This window comes from Ornithorhynchus anatinus, chromosome 18, assembly GCF_004115215.2.
Source record: "Ornithorhynchus anatinus isolate Pmale09 chromosome 18, mOrnAna1.pri.v4, whole genome shotgun sequence".
Taxonomy (NCBI): Eukaryota; Metazoa; Chordata; class Mammalia; order Monotremata; family Ornithorhynchidae; genus Ornithorhynchus; species Ornithorhynchus anatinus.
This window is the reverse complement of record NC_041745.1, coordinates 28,239,573-28,264,997: the sequence shown is the minus strand read 5'-3', so window position 1 is coordinate 28,264,997 and position 25,425 is coordinate 28,239,573. Positions and strand designations below refer to the sequence as shown.

Sequence of the window (25,425 nt, the reverse complement as noted above, 5' to 3'; positions counted from 1 at the left end):
CCCCCTTTTTTCCCCTTTTTCCCCTCTCCCCACCCCACACTGGAGGAGACCTCGGGGGCACGGCCTAACACCGCGACTGTTGAAGGCAAATGTGAAGCCTCATCTCCGTGGTTCCAGCCGCCCCGCCCCCTCCCCTCCTCTCCCCTCCCCGTTCACCTCTCCACGGTAGCAAGGGTGTCTCAGCCCTCAAACTCACCAAACCAGATCTCTACTCCCAACACTGGCAACTTCCCGCAAATCTGAACTGAAATTTTATCCTGTTCGCTGAGCCTTGACTGGCCCAAGGCCAGGGCAGCATTCCTGCTGGTAGGAGAGCAGATACCTTTGCAGACGCGAAGACCAGTGAAAGCAGCAGGCCGGATCCGCGGCAGAGGCTGGAGGGGCTGGGAAGGGTAGTGGGTGGAGGGGCTGGGAAGGGTAGGGGGGTTGGAGGGGCTGGGAAGGGTAGGGGGGTTGGAGGGGCTGGGAGGGTGGGTGTCTTGGGAGTGGAGAGAATGCAGGGTGGGGATAAAGGGGGTGGAGAGGGGGAAAGGATGGGGAGGAGGGATAGATTTTACTTGTACTGATGTCTGTCTCCCCCCCCCCACCCCAACTGTGAGCTCGTTGTGGGCAGGGATTGTCTGTTTTGCTGTATTGTACTTTCCCAAGCGCTTAGTACAGTGCTCTGCACACAGTAGGCGCCCAATAAATGCGATGGAATGAATGAATGATGGGGTGAAGGGGTGGAGGTGGGGTCTAGAGGGTAGAAGGGGGACGGGGATGGAGGGAGACCTGGAGGAGGAGGCGGGCACGGTTCTTGGGAGGGAAGTGGCTTCTTCCCGGTTCCAACAAGTTTCCTGGTATTTTTCTCTTAAGAAGAGAAACCGGCCTGCAAAGCTGTCCAAGGGGTGGGGGGCGATGGGGTCGCTCGGGGCTGCTCCGGTGTCGTTGCTGCCCTCCAGGCGGGATTGGGGGGGGGTGGTGGTGGTCCTGGGAAAGGGGTCAGGGATCAGCTGGGCAGTCCTGGGGGGCCAGCACGACCTCCTCCCCTCGGGCTCCTCTAGGAACCGGTTGGGGGGCGACGGGGTCGGAGCCTCGGGCCAAGGCAGCCCGGACAGGCCGGTCCGGTCCTGGCCGGTCCGCCCTGCGGGCCTGGCGTCAGCATGCTTTGACCTTCGGCGTCATTCTGGTCTCCAGAAGGGGAACCGAGAGCCCGGAGAAGAAGGAAGCCCGGTCACCAGCCGCTCAGGATCCCCTCCACCCCCACCCATCCCCACCCACCCCTAGCCTGCGCTATGTCCGGGTTCTGCAGCCGCCCTCCCTCACCCCTCCCCAAATAATAATCATAATGGTATTTGCTAAGCGCTTACTATGTGCCAGGCACTGTACTAAGCGCTGGGGTGCAAACAAGCAAATCTGTCCCACTTGGGGCTCACGGTCTCAATATCCATTTTACAGATGAGGTAACTGAGGCCCAGAGAAGTAAAGGAATTTGCCCGAGGCCATACAGCAGACAAATGGCAGAACGGGGATTACAACCCATGATCTTCTGTCTCCCAGGCCATGCTGCTTCCCAAATAATAATAATAATGATGGTATTTGTTAAGCGCTTACTATGTGCCAAGCGCTGTTCTAAGCAGGAGCTGGACAGCTCGTCCTGGGGAATCTGTCCTTTCCCCGCGGAGCCCGGCCTGCAGACGAGGCTCCTTTGGGCTGGTGACTATCGCCAGAAGAAGAGGAAGCCCACAGCTCAAGAGCCTAAGAAGGGATTGTGATTTCTGGGGGGTTGTGATTTCCGGGGGTCGGGGGGAGGACCAGATTGCAATTCTTCCCTCGAGAATTATTAGCTGGGGGCTTTTAGTGGTTGATGAGGGAAGCTAATCCTGACGGTGGTGTTCTTCACTGTCGCGGGCTCACAAGTGGGTTCTGAGAACCCGAGGTGCAAACAGGGTCAGGCACTGACTTTGGGACTTCCCCTGGGAATGTTTGCAGGGTGTCATCCCAAGGGAAGGGAATCGGAGTCAGTCAATAGTATTCACTGGGCTCTTCTGTGATCAAAGCAACATACTAACACTTGGGAGAGTATAGTCCGATAGTTCAATCGCATTTATTATGCGCTTACTCTGTGCAGAGCACTGTACTAAGCGCTTGGGAGACTACCCTGTCCCCAACGAGCTTAGAGCCTAGGAGAGTCAGACATTAATATGAAATAAATAAATTAAGGCGATGGGCAAAAGTGCTGTGGAGATAGTTGGTAAGCTCCAGGATCTCACAGTCTAGTGGAGATCAGCTGGGGACACTTGTTACATAAATGGACCCTCCTCCAAGCCAGCCTTCAGGACGCCTCAGCCTTGGGCTTAAATTTTGATTTCCACTCGCCCCCAGTGACTTCCCCGAATTCATTCTTGCCAGCCAAAGGAAGAGACAAGAGCAGGGGGTCGTGCTGGAGGCCCTACGGTACAATGCACCTACCCCAGAGCTCAGCACAGTGCTTGGAGGATGGTATGCGCTTGGGAGTCAGAGGTCGTGATTTCTAATCCCCGCTCCGCCACTTGTCTGCCGTCTGACCTTGGGCAAGTCTCTGTGCCTCAATTACCTCATCTGTAAAAATTGGGATTAAAAAATGTGAGCTCCACGTGGGACAATCTGATTACTCTGTTTCTACTCCAGCTCTTAGAACAGTGCTCAGCACATAGCGCTTTACAAATTATTATTATTATTATTAAGTACCACAATTATGACGAGGATGATGATTATTTGCGGACCATCAGTCCAGTGATCCGCAGGTCTGCCGCGGATCCCCTCCCAAAGGGTGAGAAGCTAATGCTTAGAATCACTCCCTCCCTTCTGACTCCCCGTTTTCTCTGAAGACTATGCGCGGTAGGATTTGGGTTTTGTTTCTCAAAGGATCTGAGAAGTTCTCCCCGGAGCAAGAGCTAATTTCCAAACAAAAGATATGTTAATCTCAGGGTCCTGCCAGGAAAGTTATTTGCAATATGCAAGCCCCGGGCTCCTGACAGTTTGAGGCGGGAAAGGAGCGGGAACGCGTCCTCCGGCTAGACCGGTCACTGGAGACAGAACCAATATTGGTTCAGGAACTGGGTTCGGTCTTGGGATCAGAACAGTTTCATTAGAAAGCAAGCAGGAAGTTAAAGGTTTTCTTTTTTTTTTTTTCCCTGATGGCTGGTCGAGGTTCTGATGAAGCAGCCGGGACCCTTTGCCGAGAGAATATTGGAAATCCCCATGGGGATTGGAGCACATGATGTAATAATGTTGGTATTTGTCAAGCGCTTACTATGTGCAGAGCACTGTTCTAAGTGCTGGGGTAGACACAGGGGAATCAGGTTGTCCCACGTGGGGCTCACAGTCTTAATCCCCATTTTACAGATGAGGTAACTGAGGCCCAGAGAAGTGAAGTGACTTGCCCACAGTCACACAGCTAAGTGGCAGAGCTGGGATTCGAACTCATAACCTCTGACTCCCAAGCCCACGCTCTTTCCACTGAGCCACGCTGTTTCTCATGTATTTATTTATTATATGTATATATATATGTATGTATTTATAATATATATGTGTTTATTAAGCAGAGAAGCAGAATGGCCCAGTGGATAGAGTACGGGCTTGGGAGTAAGAAGGACCTGAGTTTTAATCCTGACTCCACCACTTTTCTGTTGTGTGACCTTGGATAAGTCACTTACCTGTGCCTCAGTTACCTCATCCGTAACAGGATTAGGACTGTGAGCCCTATGTGGTTCAGGGACTGTGTCCAACCTGATTAGCTTGTATTTCTTCCAGCACTTAGTACTGTGCCTAGCACACAGTAACTCCTATAAGCCAAGCACTGAGGTAGATACAAAATAATCAGATCTCACTGAGGGCTCACGGTCTAAGGAGGAGGGAGAACAGCTCTTGAAACCCCGTGTTGCAGATGAGGAAACTGAGGACTGGATTCATTCACTCAATCATATTTATTGAGCACCTACTCTGTGCAAAGCACTATACTAAGTGTTTGGGAGAGTACAATATAACAGACATATCCCCTGGCCATAAGGAGCTTACAGACTGGGGGGGGGGGGGAACAGACATTAATATAAATAAATAAATTACAGATATGTACATAAACTCTGTGGGGCTGGGCGGGGGGAGGGAAGGGGATGAATAAAGGGAGAAGGCAGGGCGATGCTGAAGGAAGTGGAAGCAAAAGAGGGCTTAGTCAGGGAAGGCCTCTTGGAGGAGATATGCCTTCAATAAGGGTTAGAAGGAGTGGAGGGGAGTAATTATTTGTTGGATATGTAGGGAGGCGGGGGTGATCCTGGCCAAAGGCAGAATGTGAGCGAGAGGTGGGGGGGCGGGGCAAGATGGACGAGATCAAAATACAGTGAGTTGATTGGCATTAGAGGAGCCAAGTATGCGGGCTGGGTAGTAGGAAAGAAGCGAGGTGAGGTTGGGTCGGTAAGGTGATTGAGTGTTTTATTTGTTGAGCATTTACTGTGTGCAGAAGAAGCGCTTGGGAGAGTAAAATGGAAAGTGTGGCCCCAGCCCTTAGAGACTTTACAATCCAAGGGAAAACAGACAAATAAGATTTATTGACAAACAGTGGGAACTGGAGAGAGAACAATACAGCAACTGCTGATCAAGGTCAAGATCAGTAGTTTACCAACTCCTTGCGGTCAGGGGCTGTGCTCTGTCTTTTGTTTCTGAAGTACTCTCCCAAGTGCTTAAACTGTGGTTCTCCGCCCACATTAGTAACTCAGTAAATACATTAAGTAAAAAAGTGTAGATTAACATGAATCGAGGTAAACAGTAACTGCAAGGATGAGCTGGAGAGGATGAAGCTCGGAGCCCGCCAGTGGGTGGACTGAAAAGGTGATATGCATCCTGGAAGAGTTGAATCAATCAGTCATTGGTATCTATTGAATGCTTACTGTGTGCCAAGCACAGTTTTAATAATAATGATGATATTTGTTAAGAGCTTACTATGTACCAAGCACTGTTCTAAGCTTTGGGGTAGATACCAGGTAATCAGGTTGTCCCACGTGGAGTTTACAGTCTTAATCCCCTTTTTACAGATGAGGTAATTGAGACACAGAGAAATTAAGTGACTCGCCCAAAGTTATACAGCTGACAATTGTGAGCCCGTTGTTGGGCAGGGATTGTCTCTATTTGTTGCCGAATTATACATTCCAAAGCGCTAGTACAGTGCCCTTTACACAGTAAGCGCTCAATAAATACGATTGAATGAATGAAAGTGGTGGAGCAGGAATTAGAATCCACGACCTCTGACTCCAAACTGCTTACTCGGGAGAATACACTAGAAGCCATAGATACTTTCCCCGCCCAAAGGGAGTTTACAGTCTATTGGAAGAGACAGCAAAATAAATTTCAGAGCGGGGAAGCAATAGACTAATGGTATTTAAGTGCTTACTATGTGCCAGACACTGTACTAAGACCTGGGTTAGATAGATTCTGTTACCTATTTGTACATTCCAAGCACTTAGTACAGTGCTCTGCACATAGTAAGCGCTCAATAAATACTATTGAATGAATACAAGCTAATCAGGTTGGACACAGTGCATGTCCCACGTGGTACACACAGTCATAATCTCCATTTTACAGAGGTAACTGAGGCACAGAGAAGTGAAGTGATTTGCCCAAGGTCACACAGCAGACAAATGGTGGAGCCGGCTTTGGAACCCAGGTTTTTCTGATGCCCAGGCCGGTGTTCTAACCACTAGACCATGCTGCTTCTCTGTGTACATACTTAAGGGCTGTGGGACTGGGGGTGGGGTGATTATTGAAGTGCTTAAGGGTTGCAGACCCAAGCATATGGGTAATGCAAAAGGGAGGATAGGGTGAGGATATGAGGAGTTATTCCTGGAGGAAATATGATTTTACTAGGACTTTGAAGGTAAGGAGAGCGGTGGTCTGCACGAATGACTAAGACAAGGATTGGGGCAGGGTTTTAGCAGAGGAATGTCAGGGAATAACTCAAAAAAGAAACCAAAGGGTCTTAGGTGCTCCTAGGAGACAGGAAGGATAAACCTGAACCCAGTGGGAGATCTAGCCCAAGAGATGAAGCCAGAAGAAAGTATCACTGAAAGAAAGGAATTTCCTGAGACCCGAAATCCAGGGTTCTGACACCCCACCGACAGAGTTCTGGCTGTGGGATTGACATTGGAGACAGCAACTGCAGCAGGGGTGAGGCCAGAGGAATGGAGGCTGTTGCCACCATCACAGATGTTGGGAGTATGGGAAGGCCAAAGATGAAAGAACTGAGGGGTCAAGGGGCTGGGGGCTGCTGAGGATATGTTTAATTAATTAATTAATTAATTCAATCATATTTACTGAGCTCTTACTGCGTGTAGGGCACTATATTAAGCACTTGGGAGAGTGCGAAATAACGATGAAAAGATACATTGCCTGTCCACGATGAGTTTACAGTCTGGAGAGGGGACAGACACTAATATAAATAAATGACAGATATGTCCATAACTTCCATGGGGCTGGGGGTGGCGATAAATAAAGAGAGCAAGTTAGGCAGCCCAGAGGAGAGTGGGAGAAAAAGAAAGAAGAGCTTAGTCAGGGAAGGCCTCTTGGAGGAGATGTGTCTTCCAAAAGGCTTTGAAGGGGAGAAAAGTAATTGCACTTGGATCTGTGAAATTTGGGCATTTGATATTCTCCCCAGTTTTAGCCCCACAACACTTATGTACATATCTTTAAATTATACATTACATATTATTTATTTTAATCTCTGCCTTTCCACCTAGACTGTAAACTGCTTGTGGGTGGAGAGCTGGTCTGTCAATTTTATTGTATTGTTCTCTCCCAAGCACTTAGTACAGTGCTCTGCACATAGTAAGCACTCAATAAATACCATCAATGCTGACGATGATGATGATATAGGTATCATGATATAGATGTAGATATCATTCATTCATTCAATAGTATTTAATGAGCGCTTACTATGTGCAGAGCACTGTATCATCTACAGATATCACTGTAATCTGGGGATCCTGATAGACTTCTCAGAGCAGCCAAATTTATTCAGCATTGTCAAAGCCCAGGTCTGCTGATAAAGTCATATGCTTTTCAAGATTGACGAACATCGCATGCAGGTCTTGACAATGTGTCCCAAATTTCTCCTGGACACTGAGTTCTGCCACTGTGTGAGTTTTCAGTACGTGTTTTGGCTAGAATGTGATTATGGGATTAGGGAATGTTCTTCTGACGATGAGAGCCTGTATGGGCTTGGTGTGTCCCATAATTGTAGAAACTGATTGGGTGCATATGCAATGTGACTTTTCCTATACCATCATCATCATTCTCTGTGCCTCAGTTACCCCATCTGTAAAATGGGGATTAACTGAGAGCCTCACGTGGGACAACCTGATGACCCTGTATCTCCCCCAGCGTTTAGAACAGTGCTCTGCACATAGTAAGCGCTTAACAAATACCAACATTATTATTATTATCATCCTAAACACAAAGTTCTCAAGAATGCCACCCTCATCTTATAAGAGAACGTGGGTATTTGATGTGCAGCCCAGGCTGGGTCTACTCTACCACATGGTCTGCACTTACATGGCAATTCTAGGGACAAATGTTCCTAGAAGTTCATCCAAGGAGACCCTAATTTGATCTTAACAATTATTATTATTGTTGCATTTGTAAAGCGCTTTTCTAAGCAATGGGATAGGTACAAGATATTCAGGTTGGACGCAGTCCTTTGTCCCACATGGGGCTCACAGTAGGAGTAGGAGTAGGATTTTTTTTTTTTACTGAATAGTTGTTAAGGTCCTGTTATGTGCCAGAAACTTCTAAGCTTTGGGATAGATACAAACTAATCAGGTTGGACACAGTCAATGTCCCACTTGGGGCTCACAGTCTTAATACCCATTTTACTGTTGAGGTAGCTGAGGCACAGAGACGTGAAGTGATCTGTCCAAGGTCATATAGCAGACAAGTGGCAGAGCCAGTATTAGAACCAAGTCCTCCAGCTCCTAGGCTCATGTTCTTTCATCAGGCTTTCTACCTTCTCTAGACTATTTTCCTTTAGGGCCAGGGAATATATCTACCAACTCTGTTTTACTGTACTCTCCCAAAAGCTTAGTACAGTGCTCTACACAGAAAGTGCTCAACAAATATGATTGATTGATAGGCCATATCACTCTTTCTTTTGTATATATATATATATATTAAGTGCTTACTGTCTGTCATGCACTTTTCTAAGCACTGTAGATACAAGTTAATCAGGTTGGATACAGTCCCTGCCAAATTATACATACCAAATTGTACATTCCAAGTGCTTAGTACAGTGCTCTGCACATAGTAAACGCTAAAAAAACTATTAAATGAATGAATGAACATGCAGCTCACAGTCTAAGTAGGAAGGAGAACCAGTATTGAATCCCCATTTTGCAGTTGAGAAAACTGAGGGACAGAGAAGTCAAGTGACTTGTCTAAGGTCACACAGCAAACAATTGACAGAGCTGGGTTTAGAATAAATACGATTGAATGAATGAATGAACCCAGGGGCTCTGGCTCCCTGGCTTTGCTTTATCCACTAGGGGTAGAGTCACCTCCATTCATTCAATAGTATTTATTGAGTGCTTACTATGTGCAGAGCACTGTACTAAGCATTTGGAATGTACAATTCGGCAACAGATAGAGACAATCCCTGCCCAATGATGGGCTCACAGTCTAAACGGGGGAGACAGCAATGCAAAACAACAAAAAAACAAGACAACATTATCAAGATAAATAGAATAAATAGAATATACACCTCATTAACAAAATAGGGTAGTAAATAATATATACAAATTAGCACTGTGCTGAGGGGAGGGGAAGGGAGGTGGGCAGAGGGAAATGGGGGCTCAGTCTGGGAAGGCCTCCTGGAGGAGGTGAGCTCTCAGTAGGGCTTTGAAGAAGGGAAGAGTTAGTTTGGCAGATGTGAGGAGGGAGGGTATTCCAGGACAGCGGTAGGAGGTGGGCCAGGGGTTGACAGCAGGATAGGCTTGAACGGGGGACAGTGAGGAGGTGAGCAGCAGAGGAGCGGAGTGTACGGGGCGGGCAGTAGAAAGAAAGAAGGGACGTGAGGTAGGAGGGGGCAAGGTGAGGGAGAGCTTTGAAGCCAAGAGTGAGGAGTTTTTGTTTCATGGGAACATTGATAAACAACCACTGGAGGTTTTTGAGGAGAGGAGTGACATGCCCAGAGCGTTTCTGTAGGAAGCATCTCTAATTTTCAGCGGCGTTAGGGTGCTGGCTGTATGGTTCCAAATACCCTCTTTAGAGTTGCATAGAAATCCTTGCCTTGGTTTCTTTAGTTCAGTTTCAGTCTGTACAACCTTGTATCTCTTCAACCTTGGCAGCAAGCCACTGAGCTGGTTTGCATTCCACGATGAAGGCTTCGATAAGCATCCTCCTGTCAGGGTTGTGAGGATCTGCAAGGGGTTTCACTGTACGTATCTCTTTGATATCAAGGCCATTGTCACCAAACCAGTTCTGAGTTTTCCTTCTGGAAGCCTCCATAGTCTTAAGGTCCTGCTAGAGTCTCTCCCAGAGGGACACATTGGTCATTGGTCACACTGGGAGAAGCAGATTGGATTTCTTTTTCTAAGGGGGCTGCTTTGATGTTGCCACAAAATTCTTTGTGTTGCTCCATTCTCAAGATGTTTGAGTAATTTGGAGGCCATTTTGCAAGACACTGGCTTTATTGTTAGTGACAGTGGAAATGAATCAGGAGGTGATTGTCAATAGGTTGGGCTAGTGAGTAGCTAGTTTGAGTGGAGAGAGCCCCTGAGCTGGTAGCTCAGCAGAGTAGCTACTTTGAGGTTTCTGCTAGCTCTGCAATCAGCTAATTAATTAAGCAGTCAATCAATTGTATTTATTGTGGGCCAGCTGGGTGCATAGCTCTATTCTAAATCCTTGAGAGAGTACAATATAGAAATTCTAATGAGTTTCAAGGTAGAGAAGCAGGATGGCCTAATGGATAGAGCATGGGCCTGGGAGTCAGAAGGTCATGGGTTCTAATTCCGCCTGGCTCTGCCACTTGTCTGCCGTGTGACCTTGGATAAATCACTTCTCTGTGCCTCAGTTCCCTCATCTGGAAAATGGGAATTAAGACTGTGAGCCCAGGGTGGGATGGGGACTGTTCCACCCGATTATCTTGTTTCTACCCCAATGCTTTTGAGAAACAGCATGGCATAGTGGACAGAGCATGGACCTGGGAGTCCCAAAGTGATGGGTTCTAATCCTGGCTCCACTACTTTTCTGCTGTGGGACTTTGGGCGAGAGACTTCATTTCTCTGTGCTTCAGTGACCTTGGGGTAGATACAAGCTAATCAGGTTGGACACAGTCCATTTTCTGCAAGGGGCTCTTAATCCCCATTTTACAGATGAGGCACAGAGAAGTTGTGTGTTGCCACAAAGGTCACATAGCAGACAAGCGGCAGAGTCGATATTAGGACCCAGGTCCTTCTGACTCCTTAAAGGCAGGGATCCAGTCTATCAACTCTCTTGCTTTGTACTTTTACGAGATGTTCTTTTTACGAGATGTTCTTCCCCTCGACTCTATTTATTGCCATTGTTCTCGTCTGTCTGTCTCCCCCATTAGACTGTAAGCCCGTCAAACGGCAGGGACTGTCTCTATCTGTTGCCGACTTGTTCATTCCAAGCGCTTAGTACAGTGCTCTGCACATAGTAAGCGCTCAATAAATACTATTGAATGAATACTAGCCCAAGCACTTAGTATAGTGTTCTACACACAGCAAGCACTTTGTAAATATGATTGATTGATTGATTATACCACCAACACGTAGAGCACATAGATCCCTTTGATTGCTTGATGTGGAACTGATTCCCTGGTAAATCAATCAATCAATCAGTCATATTTATTGAGTGCTTGGGCAAGTACAGTATAACAGACTCATTCCTTGCCCTTGCTGGTTTACAGCCTAGAGGGAGTTTACAGTCAATAAATCAAATGTTTGTGCAATGGGGGTCACCTGCTTTCCCTCCTAAGAGTTTAAACTTCTCCAAGGCATTCTTGAGTAATCCCTCTCTGTGTTTTGAACAAAAGTAGTCTATATATTAATAGTCTACATATTAGTAGTCTATATATTTATGTATATATAGAAATAGTAGAAGCACAAAAAAAATTCCATTATAGTCAATCGTATATCCTGAATGCTTACTGTGTGCTGAGCACTGTATTAAGCACTTGGGAGAGTATGACAATATAACAGACACATTCCCTGCCCACAACAAGCTTAGAGCCTAGAGGGAGAGACAGACATTAATATAAGTTACAGATACATACAAATTTATAATGACCAAGTCTATTTTTTAAATGCAGAGTTTAATGTAAAAATGAGGTAATGAAATGTTTCTTAAATCACTTGGATAGCCCCAGTCTTTTGTATGATTTTCCTACCTAAATGCTTGAGGTCTCCAACCCCATTTCAAAAAACGAATGCAAAAATGAAATAAACTCTTTTTCCAAATAGTTCTACTTGGTCCAGACTTGGTGACCAATTCTGTGGGTAGACTGAAAGCAGGGAGGCAGACAGTGCTGCAGTAGGAACACGGCGGGTGTAATAGGTTAGGGAGAAACCCCCCACCAGCAGGAACCTCAGAAAACCTCAGGAAATAAGGTTTACAGATGAGGAAATGAGGAACAGAAAAGTTAAATGGCCCTCCCAGTGTCACACAGCGGGCAAATGGCAGAACTGGGATTACAGCCTAGATCTCCTTATTCTTTCCACTAGGCCATGCAACTGCCTGCAGTGGCAGCAGAGGGTAAATTTCGGGAAACCCATATTGGAAGCAACAAGCAAAATGTGAACCAGAGGAAAGACAAATTCTCTTCGTCTTCCCCTGATTTCAGAAAGGCCAGGAGCTCTCAGGGCATGCAAGAGAAGGTGAGGGAACAGTGGATGAGTGGCTTTTTTCTGTAGGAAATTAACATACCAAAGGCTTTTGTCCCGACTCAGCCAGCTGGGGCAAAAGATAAATGAGCTAAATTGGCTGGGGCAAAGACTACAGGGAATAACAACAACAACAACAATATTACTAATACTACATAATTATTGTTCTTATTGTGGTCAGGGAACAGTTCTACAAACTGTTATGTTGTACAAGCACTTTTTTTAAAACGGTATTTGTTAAGTGCTGATTAAGTGTCAAGCACTGTTCTAAGCTCTGAGGTAGATACAAGTTTATCAGGTTGGACACAGTCCCTGTCCCACATTGGCTAACAGTGTATTCATTCAATAGTATTTATTGAGCGCTTACTATGTGCAGAGCACTGTACTAAGCGCTTGAGATGAACAAGTCGGCAACAGATAGAGACAGTCCCTGCCGTTTGACAGGTTTACAGTCTCATCGGGGGAGACGGACAGACGAGAACGATGGCACTAAACAGCGTCAAGGGGAAGAACATCTCGTAAAAACAATGGCAACTAAATAGAATCAAGGCGATGTACAATTCATTAACAAAATAAATAGGGTAACGAAAATATATACAGTCGAGCGGACAAGTACAGTGCTGTGGGGATGGGAAGGGAGAGGTGGAGGAGCAGAGGGAAAAGGGGAAAATGAGGCTTTAGCTGCGGAGACGTAAAGGGGGGATGGCAGAGGGAGTAGAGGGGGAAGAGGAGCTCAGTCTGGGAACGCCTCTTGGAGGAGGTGATTTTAAGTAAGGTTTTGAAGAGGGAAAGAGAATCAGTTTTGGCGGAGGTGAGGAGGGAGGGCGTTCCAGGACCGCGGGAGGACGTGACCCAGGGGTCGACGGTGGGATAGGCGAGACCGAGGGACGGTGAGGAGGTGGGCGGCAGAGGAGCGGAGCGTGTGGAGAGTGTAAATAGAGGGAATAAGATTTAATCCCCATTTTACAGTTAAAGAATTTGAGGCACAGGGAAGTAAAGTGACTTGCCCAAGTACACCTAACAAGCAAATGGCAGAGCGGGTATTAAAAACCAGGTCCTCTGATTTCCAGACCCATGCTCTTTCTATTAGGCACGCTGCTGCCCCAGAAAGTGCTTAATAAATTCAATCTATTGATTAAGCACATATAAGTGCTTATTAGGTGCCAAGTACTGTGCTATAAGCACTGGAGTAGAAACAAGATAATCAGATCAGACACAGTCCCTATTCTACTCAGGGCTCACAATGAAAGGGAGAGCAGATAATTTTATCATCATTTTGCAGATGAAGAAACTGGGACACAGAGAAACTGGGACTTGCCCAGGTCATATAGCAGGTAAATGGTAGAGCTGGGGGTTTGAACCAGGGTCTTTTGATGCCCTGTACTGGGCACTTCAGAGAAGCAGCATGGTCTAGAGGAAAGTGAACAGGCCTGCAATTCAGGAAAACCAGGCTCTAATCCTGGCTCTGCTACTTGCCTCCTGTGAGATCTTGGGCAAGTTGCTTAACTTCTCTAGGCCTTGTTTTTCTCATCTGCAAAAGAGGATTAAATCCCTGTTCTAACTGCTTAGATTTTGAGCTCCATGTTGGACAGGGTCTTGGCCCCATCGGCTTATATTATTTCTATCACAGTGCTTGGCATACAGTAAGTGCTTAATAAACTCCGCAACTATGACTGCTTTCGACTAGGCTTCCTTCCAAAGACACAATCCCCTAGAGGAGGGTAAGTCGATGTTTTGTGGGCCTGGCCAAAGGAACATAATAGTAGAGGGTTGAGGAGTCAAGGTCTACCAGGGATCAGTTAGGAAAAAAAGACTTTCTGGAAACAGGACCTTCAGGGTGAAAACCAGCTGCCTTCAACACTGTGGACCACCCCTTTCTCCTTGAAATATTATCCAACCTTGGCTTCAGTGACACTGTTTTTCCTCCTGTCCCTTTGACTGCTCTTTCTCAGCTTCTTTTGCTGGTTCCTCCTCTGCCTCCCACCCTCTGACAGTGGGGAATCCCTCAAGACTCAGTTCCGTGTCCCCCTTCTATTCTCCATCTACACCCACTCGCTTGGAGAACTCATTCGCTCCCAGAGTTTCAAATAGAGAAGCAGCGTGGCGCAGTGGAAACAGCACGGGCTTTGGAGTCAGGGCTCATGAGTTCAAATCCCAGCTCTGCCACTTGTCAGCTGTGTGACTGTGGGCAAGTCACTTAACTTCTCTGTGCCTCAGTTCCCTCATCTGTAAAATGGGGATTAAGACTGTGAGCCCCACGTGGGACAACCTGATTCCCCTGTGTTTACCCCAGCGCTTAGAACAGGGCTCTGCACATAGTAAGCGCTTAACAAATACCAACATTATTATACCATCTTCTTGTGGATGATTCTCAAATCTACCTCTCCAACACCAACCTCTCTCCTCCTTAGTCTCACATTTCCTCCTGCCTTCAGGAGACTTCTACCTCTAAGCACTCAATAAACATCATTGCTTGATTTGATCAGTACTATTTATTGAGTGCTCACTGTGCGCCAAACACTGTACTAAGCCTTTGAGTGGGTACAGTATAGCAGGTAGATATGATCCCAGCCTTTTAGGGCCTTGAACCCCTGTTCATAGTCCTTGTTGCAGCTCCCTGCTGGATTGCTTTAGCACCCAAATTTGCAGCTCTTCTTTCCTAGTAGCCAAGCTGAATGCGCCTGAAGTTACCCTGTTAGGTGGATCACCTCTGCTAATTCTGTTGAATTGTACTCTCCCAAGAACTTAATAGTGATCTTAGGGATCACAGATGGGGATCGTATTTATTAGGCGCTTACTGTATGCAGACCACTGTACTAAGCACTTGGGAAAGTACAACAATAAAGAGTGACAATCCCTTCCCTCAACGAGCTCACGGTCTAGATTGGGGGGGAGAGGTTAGACAGACATCAATACAAATAGACATCAATACAAGTAAATAAAAGTTCAGATATATACATAATTGCTGTGGGGCTGGAAGAGGGGAGAAGAGCAAAGAGAGCAAGTTAGGGCAATGCAGAAGGGAGTGGGAGATGAGGAAAAATGGGGCTTAATCTGGGAAGGCCTCTTGGAGGAGATGTAACTTGAGTAAGGCTTTGAAAGCAGGGAAAGTAATTGGCAGATTTGAGGAGGGAGGACGTTCCAGGCCAGAGACAGACGTGGGCCAGGGGTCCAGGTGAGACAGGCGAGATTGAGGCACAGTGAGAAGATTAGCACCAGAGGAGCAAAGTGTGTGGGCTGGATTGTAGGAGAGAAGCGAGGTGAGGTAGGAGGGGGCAAGGTGATGGAGTGCTTTAAAACCAGCGGTGAGGAGTTTTTGTTTGATTTGGAGGTGGATAGGCAACCACTGGAGATTTTTGAGGAGGGCGGGGGGTGTCATGTCCTGAATGTATCTTAAGAAAAGAAGGTCAGCAAGGAGGCTGATGCAGTAATCTAGGCAGGATAGGATGATTGTATTAACATAAGAGCATTTTGGATAGAGAGGAAAGGGCAGATTTTGGTGATGTTGTGAAGGTGGGACCATCAGGATTTGGTGATGGACTGAATATGTGGGGTAAATGAGAGAGAGGAGTCAAGGTTAATGCCAAGGTTAGGGGCTTGTGAGTTGGGAAGGATGGTGGTGCCATCTACAGTGACGGGGGAAGTCCGGGAGAGGACAGGGTTTGGCTGGGAAGATAAGGAGCTCTGTTTTGGATATGTTAAGCTTGAGGCCTCCCCCACCCCCAGATTGTAAACTTGTGTTGAGGGCAGGGAATGTATATGTTTATTGTTGTATTGTACTCCCCCAGGTGCTTAGTAGACTGCTCTGCACACAGTAAATACTCAGTAAAGACTATTGAATGTATGAATGACTGATTGAAGGTGCAGGAGAGCTTAGATTTTTTTCTCTTTCCCACCTGTATGTCCATCATCCACTGATTCATGGGAAGGCTCTGCCGCTTTTTGACCTCTGAGGTAAGATGGCTGAACTCCAGGGAACAATTTGCTGGGCACAGGGACCCAATCCCAGGAAGACCTGGTAAATTCCAAATCCTTTAGCATCATTTTATCATACTAAAATATTGAAGCCTCTGCTTTGCAAAAGTTTCCTGGGTTCTCACCCTTCCTCTTTGTTCAAGATATTCATTTTTTCCAGGACGATATATCAAAAATCAGCATTCACACTACCATGTGATGGGGGCAGGGGGAGGGAGGAGAGGAAGGAATCATTTTTGTTAACTGTGGTTTTCCCAATTGTCATAAGAGGCTGGGTAGAGAGCTGTAAACTGAGGAGGGTGAAGAGTTGCTGCTTCAATAGTGCTCAGTCTTCCCATAGATTTTGTTCTGTCTTAAAGTGGTAATAAGAGACTTGTGTGTGACAAACTTAATACTTCCTGTTCAGAAAAAAAGTTGAAAATCCTGTAGAACTGGGTTGGCTTTGCCCGAGGTGTTTCTGTATTTATTTTCTCTGTTGGTACTGACCAAAATCAGGAAGTATGAAAAATGTTTTAAAAAAATTTAAGAAACTCCATTAATCCCTAGCAGGGAGCATGGTTATGAATTTGGCCACTATTAACCAGGAACTCTAATTTAGACATCTGCTCCTCTCTGTCTCCCATAGTCATTGGCCATGATTGAAGCACAGATGATGTCCACCTAAACCAGTGACATTTTGTTTTCAGGCTTGGTTTCTGATTGGCTTTAGAGTCTGTTGATTGACAGCTGCTGCTTAGGTGTGGCATCTCTTCTCTCTTTAGGAAAGAAAATGTAGCTAAACTCAAGCGTGGTTCTATTTTTGCTCCATTTAGAATGTAGCTTTTTGATTTCTCTGAGATTCTGTAACAAAGATCAGAGGGATAAGCATTAGGAAATAAGGTTTCAAGGTAAGAACTGCTATCTCTTTATGGGGGAAAAAAGGATATATATGTTTTGACTTATGAGTTCCAAAATAACTACTGATGGTAAGATTTCATCACAAAGCAGATGTGACTGATAAGACGAATACGTTAATGATAATCACTTACCCATAGTTGTACTTTTGCCCATCTTACCACAGTGCTTGGCTCCATTTTCATTTCTCTCTCTTAGTTTCACAATCTTTTTGACAGTTACCCATTTCTAATTTTTGAAGAAGAGACAGGCCAGTTTTCTCCCAGCCATTTCTAGACCACATTGTTGGAGGGTTTGATAATAATAATGATGGAATTTATTAAGCGTTTAGTATGTGCTCAATGCTGGGATAGATAGATACAAGGTGATCAGATTGGACACAGTCCCTTTCCCACATAGGGCTGATAATGTCAAAGGGAGGGAGAAGATAGTCAAAAAGGGAGGTAGAATAATGTTTTATCTCCATTTCATGGATTGGGGAAGTGGGGTGAGGAGACATCATTTGCCCAAGATCATACAGCAGATAAAAGGCAGAGCCAGGACTAGAACCAAGGTTTCCTGACACCCAGACCCTCTGGTCTTCCCACTAGGCTTCCACTGATACATTGTCTTAAAAGAATTTAATCTTTTCATATTTATCACAATGATGTATGTGATAGTTAACACAAGCATTGCAAGTAGGAAACACTGATGGAATAGCTCTAAAAGCCAAATATGATGTCTGTAATAGGTCTATGTCTCACAGCTCGAAAAACTTGGTTGTTACAATCATCCTGTATAGCTCCAGTTCCACTTGAGCCTTGATATTATGTTTTCATCATGCTCTGTCTGTCCATCTGCCAAAAGACGTTATAGCCCTCTATAGGCTATACCCCTTTGTTCTTTTGCTTACATTATAGGACAACGTGCTGATGAGGTAGCGAATTTGGTTATACCATTCAACTCTACGTCACCAGTGGAGTTCCTTGGCTGTGTATAGGATTTTCCTGGTGTGAGCTGGTACAATAATCTTGGTCTTATTCAAACTCACTGAAGAAGGCTAACTAATAGCTTTCCCAGCATGTCACCCTACCATTCACTCTAACCCTTATCTGTCTCCTCATTTATCATCTGTAGCTATGCTCTTACTCATGCCCCTCTGGTTCCTTTGGAAATTTGCATCCCTCACCATTAAATTGTAAATTTCTCAAGTGCAGGGAGCAGTGAGGTGTTTTTTTTTCTGTTGAATGTTTGCAAGTACCTAATTCAGTGATCTGCATCTAATAGATGCTAATGAATGTTGTCAGTGATGACGATGGCAATGATAATGAGGATTGTAGTCTGTGAGCAGGGAACATGTAGGCAGGGAACATGTCACTCTGTTATATTGTGCAATCCCAAGCATTCAACAGTGCTCTGCACACAGTTGGTGCTCAATAAATACAATTGATTGAGTATAATTGCCAAACCATAATGCTTTGCTGATTTTGAGAAGCTGTTCATCAACATAAGTGTGTGTGTGTGTGTGTGTGTGTGTGTGTGTGTGTGTGTACACACAGAAATCAGTAGATGGTTGCAGATAGTCACATTCTGCAAATTGTTAACCTTTCTCTGAGGATCAGAACCTTTGGACATGGACTGTGTCCAACCTGATTAGCTTGAATCGACCCCAGCGTTTAGTACAGTGCCCAACACATAGTAAGTGCTTAACAAATACCATTGGAAAAAATCTTATTCAGAAACTTTAAGATTCCTTGTTTCATCCTTGAACATGACAGTATAGATTAAATCGAACAGGATTTGATCCAGTCCACAACTATTTTATTATGTGGATGTTGGGGAAAAGGCTTAACTTCTCAGGGAAACAGTTTTGGTAGTTACCAGAGCCAGGTCTATTGATGGGGTCAAATTCTTTGAAAAGGCTGAAGGACACCTGGAGTTATCTTGATTATCCCTGTTTTTTTCCTGTATTTAACATGCAGCTAAGATTATGTCTCCTGCCCCCATGTGTTCAAAGGCCGCATTGCGAATCTGAATATTCATGTATCTACGTTCAGCAATAGCAGGAGTAATAATAATAATAATAATAAAGTAATCGTGGTATTTGTTAAGCACTTATTATGTGCCAGGCACTGTACTATGAGCTGGGGTAGATACAAGATAATTGGGTTGGGTGCAGTCCCTTTTCCACATAGACTCTCAGTCTCCATCCCCATTATAGATGAGATAACTGAGGCACAGAGAAGTTAAGTAATAATAATAATGTTGGTATTTGTTAAGCGCTTACTATGTGCTGAGCACTGTTCTAAGCTCTGGAGTAGACACAGGGGAATCAATGACTTGCCCAGGGTCACACAGCAGACAGGTGGTGGAGCTGGGGTTAGAACCCAGGTCCTTCTGACTCCTGGGTCCATACTCTATCCACTAGGGCACACTAGAACTGGTGTCAATTGATTGATCAATCAAGCAATGCTGTTTATTGAGCACTTGTATGCAGAGCACTGATTGTACCAAACACTTGGGAGTGTACACTACAATAGAGTCTCTAGGCATGATCCCTGCCCACAAGGAGCTTAAAATCTAGAAAGGATGTAGGAGAAGTAGTATTTATTAAGCACATACAGTATGCAGAACACTGAGCTAAGTGCTGGGAAAAAATATAGAGGTGAGAATTAGGCCAGGTCCCTGGTCCTCCAGGGGCGCACAATCTAAAAATAAGGTAACCACAGTAGTAAAGATGAAATAATATAAAATCAAAAACAATAAAAAATGCAAAGTTGACAGTTCCACCAGTTTGGTGGAAAAGGAGTCACCATCCACCACCTGGTCTCCCACTCTCCAGCCCCTATTCACTGATTGTCCATAGCAATGTGAGGGCAGGGCCTCCGTCCTACTATTGGGGAAGATCTGGAACCCTGCTCAGGCAGGCAGCATTACAAAAGACGGGAACATCGGAGGTGAAAGGCCATTCTGGGGACCTCAAAGCCCGCCCAGATCCCAGAAACAATGAGTCAGACTCGATGGTCCTAGATCTAGGAAAGCTTTATTAGACGCTCACGCCAGGTGCCCGCAGTCACCCCAACCCATGTTGGCATTGCCCTCGTGAGCTCCAGTCTCCCTTTGGCTCCCCCCATCTACTTGTCGGGGCTCCACAAGCCCCTCCTCCAGAGGCAATAATTTCACCTGTCATTTGTGTCCCCTCTGGTGTTCTGCACACAGAGGTTATATGACAGGCCCCTCTCAGTCACAGACCTCTCTTTGTGGCTCACTCTCTTCCTGCCTGGAACTCCCTCCCTTTCCTATATCCAGACCACCACTCTCCTCATCTTCAAATCCCTACTGAAATCACATCTGGAATGTAAACTCGTTGTGGGCAGGGAATGTTTCTGTTTGTTGTTACACTGTACTCTCCCAAGCTCTTAGTACAGTGCTCAATAAGTACAATTGACTGACATCTTATCCAAGAAGCCTTACCTGACTCACACCCTATTTCCTCACCCAATTCTCTCTTTCTTTGCACTTGGATTGGCACCCCTTAGGCACTTTGATATGCACCCTACCCCCAGATCCTGGACATTTGTGTACATATCCTCATACTCTGCTCCTTCCCCTATCAGTAATTTATTTTAATTAGACTGTAAACTCCTCATGGCTGAGGATCCTCTCTACCAACTCTTTTATACTCTCACAAGCATTTAGCATGGTTCTCCACACACCCTAAGCACTTCATAATTACCGTATATACTTATTGTACATATACTGTATATGTATGTAAATATGTATATATTAGTGCTTAATAATATATATGTGTATGTACTAGTGCTTAATAAATAACCTTATATATTAGTTTGAATACAAATTCTATGCACAGGTGTAGTATATTGGTATTTAGTGAGCACTTAATATGTGCTAAGCACTGGCATGGATACAAGTTAATAAGGTTGGATTCAGTCCCCATCCCAAATGTTGCTCACAGTCTCAGTAGTAGGGAGAAGAGGTTTTGAATCTCCATTTACAGTTGAGGAAACTGAGGCACATAGAAGTTAAGTAACTTGCCCAAGTTCACCCAGCAGGCAAGTAGCAGAGCCAGGATTAGAACCCAGGTGCTCTGATTCCTAAGCCCATGTTTTTTCTACTAGGCCATGCTGCTTCCCACTGTATTAAAAACACCTCCAACCCTGTTCTGCTTGGGTAGAATTTCCCTTTTCCCTTTTTTCTTCTTTTTTTAAACTAAGCTAAAAAAGCTTATGGTCAGTTTGGCCTAGTGGAAAGAACACAGTTCAACCCCTGACCTGCTGTGCGTGAGCTTGTTATCAGCAGATGGGGCTGGGGTAATCAGGGAGGACTGATGCAGTAGAGATAGGTGTGCCAGCAGCAGTGGCTGTTACTATAAACAAGGTTCAACCCTCCCTAAAAAATCCCCCAAAACTTGAATTCCCAGCAGGTGGAGGGGAGAACTGGAAAGACAGGGGAAGCAGTGTGGCCTAGTGGAAAGAGAATGGGCCTAGGGGTCGGAAGGACCTTGGTTCTAACCCTGGCTCCACCAACTTGTCAGATGTGTGACCTTGGGCAAATCACTTAACTTCTCAATGCCTCTGTTCCTTCACCTGCAAAATGGGGATTTAATACCTGTTCTTCCTCCTTCTTAGACTGTGAGCCCCATATGGGATCTGATCATCTTGTATCTTTCCCAGCTCTTAATACAGTGCTTGGAATATAGTAAGCTCTTAACAAATGCCACAATTACTAAAATGGAGAAGGAGAGAGCCTAATTTGGGGTGTAGGAAGGCAGGAAAGCTTCTAGGAACAGGCAAGGGAAAAGGACAAAGGGAAGGATTTTCCATGTAATTTTTCCTTACTTGTCGGGCCTGATCATCAGGTCTGGCCCGGCTCTGGAATGGAACCTAATGAATTAGGGAAGTCTATGGGAAAAAGTACTGCAAGATTCAAGCATTCATGATTCAGCCTCATTTCCAAGGAATATACCAGTTGTGCCGTGGGGCAGGTCTGCATTCCTTGAAACCTGAAATTAAAGACAATCCCTACCTGCAAGGAACTCATAATCTAAGAGGAAAAGACAAACCCAGAAAAAACCAAGTCAGATGTCAAAGATACCATGTCAATCTTTGAACAAATGTGTGCCAGCAAAAAGATTCAGGGAAAATCACCTTGACAAAATCTCCCAAATTCTGAAGGGCATGACATTTCAGCTCTTCCTTACCAGTGGACCTAATAATAATTGTGGTATTTGTTAAGCGCTTACTATGGGTTAAGCTCTGTTCTAAATACAAGATAATCAGGTTCACACAGTCCCTGTCCCACATGGGGTTCACTGTCTAAATGGGAGGGAGATCAGGTATTGAATCTCCAGATGGGAAACTGAGACATAGAAAAGTTAAGTGACATGTCACACAGTAAGGCCTTATTGAAGGCACATCTCCTCCAAGAGGCCTTCCCCGACTGAGCCCTCATTTTCTCTCCTTCCACTCCCTTCTATGTCAACTTTGTGCTTGGATTTGCAATCCTTTACTCACCTCTCCTTCAGTCTCATAGCACTTAAATATACAGCTCTGTAATTTATTAGCTATGTTAATGTCTGTTTCCCTTTGTAGACTGTAAGCTCATTGTGGATAGTGAATACGTCTACCAAATATGTTATATTGTACTCTCCCAAACTCTTAGTTTGGTGCTCTACACACAGTAAGTGCTCAATAAATATGATTTATTGATTGATAGTAGGTAAATGGCAGAACTGGAATTAGGACCAGGTCTTTTGATTCCCAGGCTGGTGCTCTTTTCAATAATAATAATAATGGTACTTGTTAAGCTCTTACTATGTGCCAAACACCATTCCAAGAGCTGAGGTAGATACAAGTTAATCACCTTGGACACAGTCCCTGTCCCATATGGGGCTCACTATCTTAATCCCCATTTTACAGATGAGGTAACTGAGGACCTGAAAAGAGAAGTGACTTGCCCAAGGTCACACAGCAGATATGTGGCAGAGCCAGGATTAGAGCCCAGGTCCTTCTGACTCCCAGGCCCATACTCTATTCATAAAACCATGCTGCTTCTCACCTTTAATGGTCTCTAGTGCCAATTCCACTCTCATGGGGAGGGGGAGAAGAAAGGGGCTGCATCTATACAGAAGAGCGGGGCAGGTGGTGGTCATGGTATTCTAGTCCTCAAGTCCCTAAATAACGCAGGCCTCTAGGTGGAAACTCATTGTGGACGGGGAATGTGTCAGTTTATTGTTATATTGTACTCTCCCAAGCACCTAGTATAGTGGTCTATGCTCAGTAAGCATTCAATAAATTCAATTGAACTGACTGACAGGTCTGGGGGAAAGGACTTATGCTTCTCTGGCTCATTCTTCTCTCTCTCCTATCCCTCCTTCAGCCGGTGATCTCGACGCACAGAAAATAATTGTCAAACTCGAACCCGAAGGGGCGGGCCCTGAATGGAGGCTGATTTTCCGAGCTGGGTCTTCGCTGGACTCTAGGGTCATCCAGAGCAACTTTTTTGATCCTGACACTTTTCAAACTGAGCCTGGGAATGTGCCCTCTCTCCCAGCTCAGGGCCCTTTGGGGGTTCTCACTCTGCAGTATCCTTGTGTGAGCTTCCAATCCTGGGAGCTGGCCCAGGTTGCATTCCCAACTCTGTGCCCCCTGGAGCTTTTCTTGAAGAATCAGGTTTAATGCTACTTGCGGAGGAATCCAACCAACTTCTAACCAGCAGCTTTCCCGTGAATCTAAGTTGTGAGTGGTAGTTACCGATCGAGAGAGTCAGGGCCTTACCTTTTTGCATTTGTACTTTGCTTTAGAAGAAAGAGGATAATGCTTCCTTTGTCTGATGCCTTTAGTGCGGGGAAAACTATTAAATGATTTACACATTCTTTGTAGCATTACACACATATGCTTCTGAATAAAGGCCATTTGCTTAGCCCTGTCAATTATGGGAATTATTAAATAAAGTACACATAATGCTGTCCAATTGCTATTTACCAGGAACTCCCATTTCTAGCTCCAGTCTTTGCTCTCCTAATTCTTCTCTTCTAAAGAAGGCATTATACCAAAGACACATTTCCTCTAAGCATAAGCCCCTTGCCCTAGACCTGTCAGTCAGTTCAATCAAATTTATTGAATGCTTACTGTGTGTAGACCACTGTACTAAGTGCATGAGAGAGAACAATATAACAATAAACTGACACATTCCCCGTCCACAATGAGTTTACCACCTAGAGGCCTGGGCTGACTAATTCCACTTTCTACCCTTTGGATGGGAGGCTGAAAAAATAATTCTGTATTTATCTGGGTCTTGCTCATCATCATCATCATCAATGGAATTTATTGAGAACTTACACTCTGCAAAGCATTGTACCAAGAGCTTGGGACAGTACAACAGAGTTGGTAGGCACATTCCCCCTCTAGACTGTAAGGTCCCCCTTTAGACTTTAAGCCCCCCCTCTAGACTGTAAGCTCGTTTTGGGCAGGGAATGTGTCTGTTATATTGTTGTACTCCCGCAAGAGTTAGGTTCAGTGCTTTGCACACAGTAAGTGCTCAATAAATGCAATTGACTGACTTTCTCTGCCTAAAATGAGTTTACAGTCTAGAGTGGTAATTCTGTTGTACACCTATGGATTTTTGGGTCAAGACAAATTGGGAACTTTCTCAGGCTTAGGCTTCACCTAAGATGAAGTTGGCATCAACACTCACTTGATGCAACCATCAGAAAGGTCAAAGAATTTGCACAGATTGAATTTATCCTATCATGACGACTTTTGGGTAGCAAGATCCCTTCAACCAAAATGGCTTTTTTAAATAGCATTTGTTAAGGGCTACTATGCGACATTCATAGGCTTCTACAATTGCAAAATGCCTGGAGCTTTTGAATAAATAGCATGCGAAGTAATAATAAAAATTATGGCACTGTTAAGTGCTTACTAGGTTTCCGGCCCTATTCTAAGTGCCGGGGTAGATACACGTTAATCGGGTTGGACAGAGGCTCTTTTCCACATGGTGCTTCTAGTCTGAGCAAATAACAGGTAGTAATAGTAGCAGACAGTGGCAGCAGGCAGACAGTAATGGACAGCAGCAGACCAGAGTGGAAAAGCAAGAAAAATTAATAAAAAATGAGTCCAATAAATCGGTTGAGTTTGTGAAAAACAGTTGACTGTTGGAAAGAAGGGGAAACTGGTCCAACCCTTATTATATGCCCGATACGTCCTGGCTGACATTTTCAGTTGGGAGAAACCTGGGGACCTTCCAAACTCAGGCAATTTCAGAATGGAAAAACAGAATCGATTGCTATCTCATTTTTCTAACTCTGAGAAATGGACAATGATTCTTTATACTAACACCTCATTGCATTTAAGGAAGTCGTTCACTAAACAACTGCAGAATTCTGCCTGATTAGAGCCACTTACACCACAGAGCTATTTCCTTTCCCAAATACGACGTGTCATATGATTCAAAGAAATGATGAGTCAGTCCAAGCCCATCTGTCCTCTTAACCCGGAACCCCAGAGATTTCGCTGCTGAATGGGTGTTGGGCCAGGGTGATCCCACACTGAGGGGGTGTTTTCTGAGTTCCTCAGAGAAAGGTAGTCTTGTGACTAACAGGGAGATTGTTTCTGAAAGAAACATCTTCTGCTGTTCTTCTAGACTGTAATCT

The 25,425-nt window shown here is 45.1% G+C and overlaps 1 protein-coding gene and 1 long non-coding RNA gene across 2 annotated transcripts in view; one reads left to right on the top strand and one right to left on the bottom strand.

Annotated features, from left to right (window-relative positions):
• RBM47 (RNA binding motif protein 47) overlaps window positions 1-287 on the bottom strand; it is a 130,426-nt gene extending 130,139 nt beyond the window's left edge. The window contains exon 1 of the mRNA XM_029046683.2: window positions 197-287. The gene's annotated coding sequence lies outside the window, so the exon portion shown is untranslated. The remainder of the gene's footprint in view (window positions 1-196) is intronic.
• On the top strand, window positions 234-23,693 carry LOC114805471. Its single transcript, XR_003753447.2, has 2 exons — window positions 234-306; window positions 23,151-23,693. It is a non-coding gene; the product is annotated as an uncharacterized LOC114805471 (long non-coding RNA).
• Window positions 23,694-25,425: the final 1,732 nt, after the last annotated feature.